The 8,380-nt window shown below is 42.9% G+C and overlaps 1 long non-coding RNA gene across 1 annotated transcript in view; it reads right to left on the bottom strand.

Annotated features, from left to right (window-relative positions):
• LOC117282882 overlaps positions 1–8,380 on the bottom strand; it is a 470,636-nt gene that overhangs the window by 408,504 nt on the left and 53,752 nt on the right. Inside the window, exon 2 of the long non-coding RNA XR_004513794.1 lies at positions 6,208–6,262. This is a non-coding gene — a long non-coding RNA (uncharacterized LOC117282882). The remainder of the gene's footprint in view (positions 1–6,207; positions 6,263–8,380) is intronic.

Raw genomic sequence — 8,380 nt, 5'->3', positions numbered from 1 at the left:
AAAAAAAAGTCAAGAATAAGATAAGGGAAAACGGAGACGTAGTACAGGGTCTCACAAAAGACGAGAAAAAAATCGTTTACTAATTTACATTTGTCTCTAGCTTCAGTGAAATTGCGAAGTAAACATCGGATAATGCCTTCAGAGAACCAACATAAGAACTGTGAGGCATTCTGAACACGCTTTCTATTTCCTGACGATTCGTCTCACGATGAAGTTGACGCACCAGCCAGGATTTCTGCGTTTTAGGACTTTGTCCATCGTCTGGTATGCCAAAAAAGACACGTTTCGGAAACCGGATCTGTTTCCTTCTTCAGGAGAGGGGTGGAGAGACCCATGTACTGTTGGGTCCGTGAGAAAGAGCTAATCCTAGTCACTGGTCCAGATCGTCTTTAGGGACTGGGATCGTAGGTTCGAATCCCACTGAAAACATGGATGTCTGTGGGAGTTTATTCTGTGTTTGTTTTGTCCTGTGTCAGTAGCGGCTTTGCGACGGGCTGATTCCCGTCCAGGTATTCTTTCGATTGAGAAACTGAAATGAAACAAAGCGATTCACAGATGCCCTATGCTCAAAAGTGTGAGCAACATGAAAGATATATATATATATATATATATTGGTGAGAACAAAATGGGTGAAATAAAATTGAGCTAAACCTGAGGACGAACACAGATATAGTTTCCGACACGTTGCGTTTTTTAGAATACCAGGCGATAGAGAAAGTTCAAGAAATCCAGTAATTCCGAGTGCTACACACCCAGAGACTAGTCTTACTCCGTAGTCTGTCCGTCCGTGTGTCCGAGGCTGGCCCCACTCGGTGCGCGCAGAGCGTACGAACCGTTATGTTGCGCCAAGTTCCGATGCTGGAACCGTAAGTGAGCGCCATGGTTGAGTGGCCAGAACTCGTTCTTCCTAATCGAAAATTCCAAGGTTCTAGTCTCGACACGGTGGAAGGCTAACCTGACTGAGGATTTTAGTGATTTTCTTCAACGTAAAAAAGCAAATGCTGGAAAAATATAGTTAGGACTGCTTCTTTGCATTGAACTTTACAATTCATGCTTCATTGACACACTACCATTACAATGTACATAACATATGCACTAGAAACATCTTCACTTTTACGTACATACACGAGTAACCTAAGAATATACAGGCCTTATATAAATATGCTCTAAAATTTCAAATATGTAGAACCATATTTCCGACACGACACCATATATTTTTATGCCCTATTTTAAGACGCTCACCGTATGGAGACTATACAAGATGTCCCAAAAGGTAAGATCAATATTCTGGGAGGTCATAATATCGGTCCTTCTAAGCATACAAATGTACATATGCATGTATCCTACTTCGAGCGATTTCCGACATACAGCTATTTCACTGTACAGTTCCAAAATCGTTAATAAGAAACAAATATCACATACAGTTTCTAATAAAAATAACGTGGTTTCAGTCCGCAAGCGAACTATACCGACCGAGCGAACGCCGCTTGTCGGCGAAATTAATGCTTTAGCGAATAGAGTGTCACGTGGTCGGCGCAACGGATCCCCACGGCCGTTAATTTCAGTTTTCTAGACCTGAGCTGATATATCTTTGAAATCATTCCTCAGCCATCCTCACGAGGCTGAGTGGATCCCGTTTCAGACCCACTATTTCTCGGAAAATCTGGTAGCTCCGGGAATCGAACCCGGACCTCTGGATCTGTAGTCAGGAACTCCGACCGCTAGACCACAGGGGCGCAAGTATTTACTGTTCAAGTGACAAAGTTGGTACAGTTTACCTGGTATAATAGGGTAACGTAGCAGGCTTGGCGTGACCGATAACAATGGGCTCTGGATTGGATGATTCGATTTATTGGCACGTTTTTACAATTAGAGTCAACTACGACAGCTCACAATCAATGTCTGTCTACGACTAGCTCCATTCCTTACTGGACCACGTGCGTCTTCTCTTCCACTGTGACAAATGACGAGTCATTGATCACATATTAAACTCTCCTATGAATGAATTACGACTCTTTTATACCTTCCAAGCGGACCGAATATAGGTCAACGTCTCAAATGGGTCCTCTGTTATTCTATGTTACCCGTTGCAGCGGACACTAGTGAGCCGTTGCCTAGCAAATTAACTTCCTATTCTTTTGCTATTCCAGCTTTCAGGCTGTGTTTACCGAGCTGTCGCTCTAGCAAATTGTCATATTCCGTTACAACACAATCTAGTCATAAGTTTTGGCTAAGAATACTGAGCCAAAGGAGACGACTTGTCCTTTCCGAACAATTCTGAAGGAGGAGGAGGAGGAAAAAAATAAGGAGATTAAAAAGGAGGAGGTGAAGGAGGATAAATAGGATGAGACGGCGGATAAGGAGACGACGGAGGAAAAAGGAGGAAGAAAAGTAGGAGGAGGAGGAGAAGAAATAGTAGAAGAAGAAGAAAAGAAAATAAAGGAGGAGGAGGATGAAGAGGAGGAGAATAAGACGGCGGATAAGGAGACGACGGAGGAGAAAGGAGTAAGAGAAGAAGGAGGAGGAAAAGTAGAAGAAGAATAGGAAGAAGAAAAAGAAAATGGAGGAGGAGAAGAAGGAGGAAGAAATGAAGGAGGAGGAGGATCAAGTGGAGGAGAAGGAGACGGCGGATAAGGAGACGACGGAGGAGAAAAGAGGAAGTTAAGTAGGAGGAGGAGAAAAGAGGGAGATAAGTAGGAGGAGGAGAAGGAGGACAAGTAGAAGAAGAGGAAGAAGAAGAAAAAAGAAAATGAAGAAGGTGGAGAAGAAGAAGAAGAAGAAGAAGAAGAAGAAGCAGGAAGAAAATGTAGGAGGAGGATGAAGAGGAGAAGGAGACGGCGGATAAGGAGACGACGGAGGAGAAAGGAGGAGGAGAAGGAGGAAAAGTAGAAGAAGAAGAAGAAGAAGAAAGAACATGAGGAAGGAGGAGGAGAAGAAGAAGAAGGGAAGGAGTACATGGCAGACCTCAGACTGCTGAATAATGTATGATTCAAGCAGTCAGCAACACGTTCGCAACATCAGTATAGAGCTCAGATAACTGTCTCGAAATACGTTCGTCATAACATCCTTCCAATTACTGGCCAGAATACCGGGAGAAAACCCGCTCAGATCTGTCTTCGTTATTTTGCTCAAGCATTCAAGAGAACAGAGGATTGTTATTCTTGATCGTCCCTTTGTATGCGTTACCGAAGCATCTTCGTTTATCCTGGAATCAAATTGCAGGAAAATCTATGAAGTAATACTTGGTTTTTACATCTTTGTACAACTCTACACATTGAACCTCGGACAGAAATAAGTAGAACATGAGTTTACGGACTCTATAATCTTTTTTTTTTCTTTGGCGCTACAGCCCCAATTTGGGTTTTGGCCTACCTTCATTCACTTCTCTGTTTCACTTCGGTGTACTAGCTCTTAGACATTCGGTAGGACACCTTGGGCGGGTCATCAGCTCGTCGCAAGGCCTCTACCTGTACATAAACACAGAAAAACGCATACAAACATCCATGCCCTGAATGGGATTCGAACCCATGATCCCGGCTTCCGAGCGAGCGAAGACAGTACATGCCTTAGACCGCTCGGCTACCGTGACCGGCCTCTATAATCTTTGGAATAATATAAATAAGTAAGCGTGTGGTAGGGGGCTTCTAGGGGGATCCGTCTCACTTGACAACAAAGTCTTATATAGGATATTTTAGGGCTTTTAGCTACTGCGTACTTCAGCTCTACTGACACTGATGCTTTTATTTAACATATTTTGTTCTCGCTCGGGAGCATAGGCCATCCGTGAATCGTTTGCTTCACTTCAATTCTTAATCATAAGACTCCCTAGACGGGGGATCAGCCCTTCGCAAGGAAGCAAAAAACAAACAGAATAAACACACACCGACATCCATGCCTTGAGTGGGATTCAAACCCAGGATCCCAGTGTTCGAGCGGACAAAGACAGTTCATGCTTCAGACGGCGCGGTCACTGTGTTTAGCCTCTCATCAATACGCATAGAGGACAGACTTCTAGAACAACGTACCTCATGTTGGATATGAGGCTCTCACGGCAGTGACTACGAAGAATATGGCTTGCTGTCTAGTAACGGCATAGAGTTCGGAGATAGCCCGCCGTTTCGAAGTAATAAAACGTCTCCATCTTCAGGGTAGAAAATAAGCCAAGAAGTAAATCAGTGGACCACACTGAAGATGGAGAAAATATGTTTCTATGTAGCTTCAAGCTGCCTCCGAAATACACGGCGTTGATATGGATAATTTTATGTATGTGGAACTTGTGCCCAAATTTTCTCCGCACGTTTCAGCTACATCGGGTAGAGCGCGGATGATAGGATGATAAATGAGTATGTAACAATTTGCGAAACCAAAACTGGCAGGGGAAACGGAAGTGTTCAGAAACAACCTGCCCCAGTACATATATTTTTCACCGCAAATCCCACGTGACCTATCCTGGAATCGAATCCGAGCCACCGCCGTGGGAAGCCGACGAACAACAGCGTAAGACAAGGTACTGCCAGATAATATCGCGAAGAAGGGAGCCGAGAATTCCATCAAAATATCGTGGCATGGAATACGGAGTCAAGTTAAGAACCTGCTTCCGTATGTTTTATTTAGTCTTATAACATTTTGTATTTGTAGCTTCAGGACTTCTGCCAATGTCTTCACGCCCCAAACAGTCATTTCTACTTCTCCAAGATAAGAGTTCGTAACCATCTCGTGAAATCGGTCACCATTTTCTTTTCTATCGTCACGCCCTTCACAAATCTTAAGAACCTCATTTCGATTCGACGCTGTTTCTTCCTGACTGTAACAGTTCATGCTTCCTTTTTAATAATGAAAACGTGCAGAGCAAGCAGCGACGAGTATTTTCTGATTTATTCATTTTCACGAAGTACATTTTGCCTGTGGCAAGGAAGAAGAAAACCAACATTCACAAGTTAGCAAAATAATCGTTATGACGTAATTTCAACGAATTTTGCTTCTGTGATCTAATGGTCAGTGTTCCTGACTACAGATCCAGAGTTCCAGGCTCGATTCCGGGAGCCACCAGATTTTCTGACAAGTAGTGGGTCTAAAACGGGGTCCACTTAACCCCGTGAGGATAACTGAGGAGCTATTTCAAGGAAATAGCGGCTCCGGTCTAGAAAACCGAGAGTAACAGCCGTGGGGAATCCGTTGAGCTGATTACACGACCCCTTCTATACGTAAATTCACTAACTTCGCCGACAAGCGGCAGACGCTCGGTCGGTAAAGTTCGCTTGCGGACTAAAACCACGGAGTTCGATACTAAGTAAGATGGACACTACAGAGTCAGTTACATATGCAACCGAGAATAACAAATTAAAAAGTTAAACCTCACAATGTATGAAGTCATGAAATTTGTTTACAATCCTCGAACGACGCAAGTTCTGTGAAGTAATAAATCAATCACTCAACGCGGTCTGTATATAAATGTTCAGATTGTGAATTTCGGATTGTGACACCGTGAAGTCTTTTTGTAAACTGTGGACGGTTACAAAGTACCTATTGAATTAATCTTCGCTTGTGTCTTGAAGATCAAACCAGCAGGTTGCTTCAATATTAAGACCACAAGGTGTCACAACCTAAAACACCACAGTCTCTGTTCACCGCCGAGAAAATTTCAAATATAATCTAGGAAAGTATTAATTTTTAACAACAAAAATAACAAGATCAGATTTGAACAGTGACAGTGATTTGAACAGTAAGTGATAAACAAACGTTCTTCTATCGTCGTTAGAAACATATTTCATAATTAACGAATTTGTATTTTTTTACTCCGTGGCTTGAGTCTACAAACGAAGTATAGCGACCGCGGCGTGTCGGGGAAGTTAGTGCCAACTTTAGCGGATAGAGGGTGTCGCGTGGTCAGCGCAACGAATCCCCACGGCCGTTAATTTCAGTTTTCTAGACCGGAGCCGCCATTTCTTTGAAGTAGCTCCTCAATTATCCTCACGAAGCTGAGTGGACCCCGTTCCAGACCCACTACTTCTCAGAAAATCTGGTAGCACCGTGAATCGAAACCGGGACCTCTGGATCTGTAAGCAGGAACTCTGGCCACTAGACCACAGAGTCGGTCACGAATTTGTATTGAAAACATATCGAAAGACGAGGGTGACAAAACGTGAGTTATTAGAAAATTAAATGTCAAGAAATTTATGAAGAAAATTGTAGGTATATTTCACTTACATAAAGTCTGACAGTTGCATACTGCATGAACACCTGGCCATCGAGTATAGGTTTCCTGCAACAGAAGAACAGTCTGAAATCACTTGATGGAACCCCCAAAATAACCGCAAGAAAAGGAGTTCAAATTATTTGGTCTGGACAACAGTTGCACGTAGCCCTTTAGAACGAGTAATGGACTAATGTTTCCATATTTCAGTCGTTTCGTACATTTTAAAAATATGTAAATATTTAAAAATAAAATCGTCAAAATGAATTTGATTAAAATAACCAACAGAAAGGAAAAAAAATGTGTAATTTGTAGGCACAGAAATCTACTCTCTAAACACCAAAAATTGATTTTTACTGGTTGTTACACCTCATTCTCCTTGACTTGATCATTCTAATTATACTTGGAGAAGAGTACAAGTTATGAAGCTCCTCATTATGCAGTCTTCTCCAACCTCCTGTCACTTCATCCCTCTTCGGTCAAAATATTCTCCTCAGCACCCTGTTCTCAAACACCCCCAGCCTATGTTCCTCCGTTAATGTCAGAGGTAAAGTTTACAGGCATACAGAACCACAGGCAAAATTATCGAGATCTGAGGTTTCTTGAACATTTTCGTAATAAGCTTATTTTTTACGGCGAGGAGTTGTTAGCCCCACTCCAAACTTCCAAACTGGAGAACCACCTCTTGTCGGCTGTCCGCGACTGCTTATTCAATATATTCGCTGCTACCTTCCATACCTGGAGGCCGTCTCCTCCATCCGCAACCTGAGGACGCGCCATGCTGTCGAGACAAGGGACCCACCACCCAGCAAAAGACAGACTGAGCTGTTACTTTCTACTTGCCTGAATGGCTTACGTGCCAGATCTACCGAAACCTCTTTGTGCATCCCTGGTGGATGAGCTCAGGAGTGAGGTCAGGATCTGCCAGGCCAGAAACGAAAATGTTCATCATTGTTGCTTTTCCCGTTACCATAGAGATCAATCGACAAAGGAGGGATTTATTTGAATTTTGCCCCTTGCTCTACCCATTCCCGTCTACTTTCTCCTACTTTGCTTTCCAGCCTCTCAAAATCGTTCCCTCTCAACGCTAAATTGAAAGCCATTCTTATAAGGCGGAGAAGAAAATTGCGTATTAGTAAGAAAAATTCTTCAGGCAATGGCAGAGAGAAAGGAAAAAAAAGAGACGCATTACCGTAATACTTCAAGCCGACGATGGGAAACGGGCTCGAGAAATGACAATCAGCAGAATCAAACCTCTACACTAAGCAATGACGTCATACCTCATACCACTCGAGCATGTAGCCCGCGAAGGTATTTCTTACTTAACTGTATGCATACAGAACTGCCCGCAAACACAACATGGCGTGCCAAAGACTTATGACGCAGCTAAAACAAAACAAATTCTGTGGCTTTAGTCCGCAAGCGAATTATACCCACCGAGCGACCGCCGCTTGTAGCGAAGTTAGTGTCAACTTCAGCGGATAGAGTGTGCCGCGTGATCAGCGCAACGAATCCCAACGGCCGTTAATTTCGGTTTTCTAGACCGGAGCCGCTATTTCCTTGAAATAGCTCCTCAATTATCCTCACGAGGCTGAGTGGACCCCGTTCCAGATCCACTACTTCTCAGAAAATTAGGTAGCGCCGGGAATTGAACCTGGGACCTCTGGTTCTGTAGCCAGGAACTCTGACCACTAGATCATAAAGGCGGTCAAACATAGCTATATTTAATTAACCCGTCCATCTGAAGAGATCAGAAATTACAAATTTATAACACTGAGTTTCATGTTGAAATATCCCACTCAGAATTATTTATGTTAGGACTGATGATTTATAAAGGACAAGAACCTGATTAATGATAGATTTATATTAATTGTTTTTATAATTATACCTGTATAGACGTTGCTATGTAAGGACCGCGAGAGGACGGATATACCAAAGTCGTTTCGGGACAACGCCTCGTTAAATGCGTTCCAGGAGCAACAGACACGAAAGCAACAATGGAAGAGTTGTATTTTCTATGTGGTCCGTGCCGACACGTTATAAGCAATGGACAAAGATAGAGATTAGTCATGACAGAGGCGCTGTATAGACATTTATTAACATGTTTAACATGTAAAATAATAATATCCTTTACGTTATGACAAATTACTTACTACTGCAGACAATGACTCTGACAAAAGATAGACC

The sequence above is a fragment of the Cryptotermes secundus genome, unplaced genomic scaffold (assembly GCF_002891405.2).
Source record: "Cryptotermes secundus unplaced genomic scaffold, Csec_1.0 scaffold11, whole genome shotgun sequence".
NCBI lineage: Eukaryota > Metazoa > Arthropoda > Insecta > Blattodea > Kalotermitidae > Cryptotermes > Cryptotermes secundus.
The sequence above is the reverse complement of the archived record's forward strand: the minus strand, read 5'-3'. Positions and strand labels throughout refer to the sequence as shown.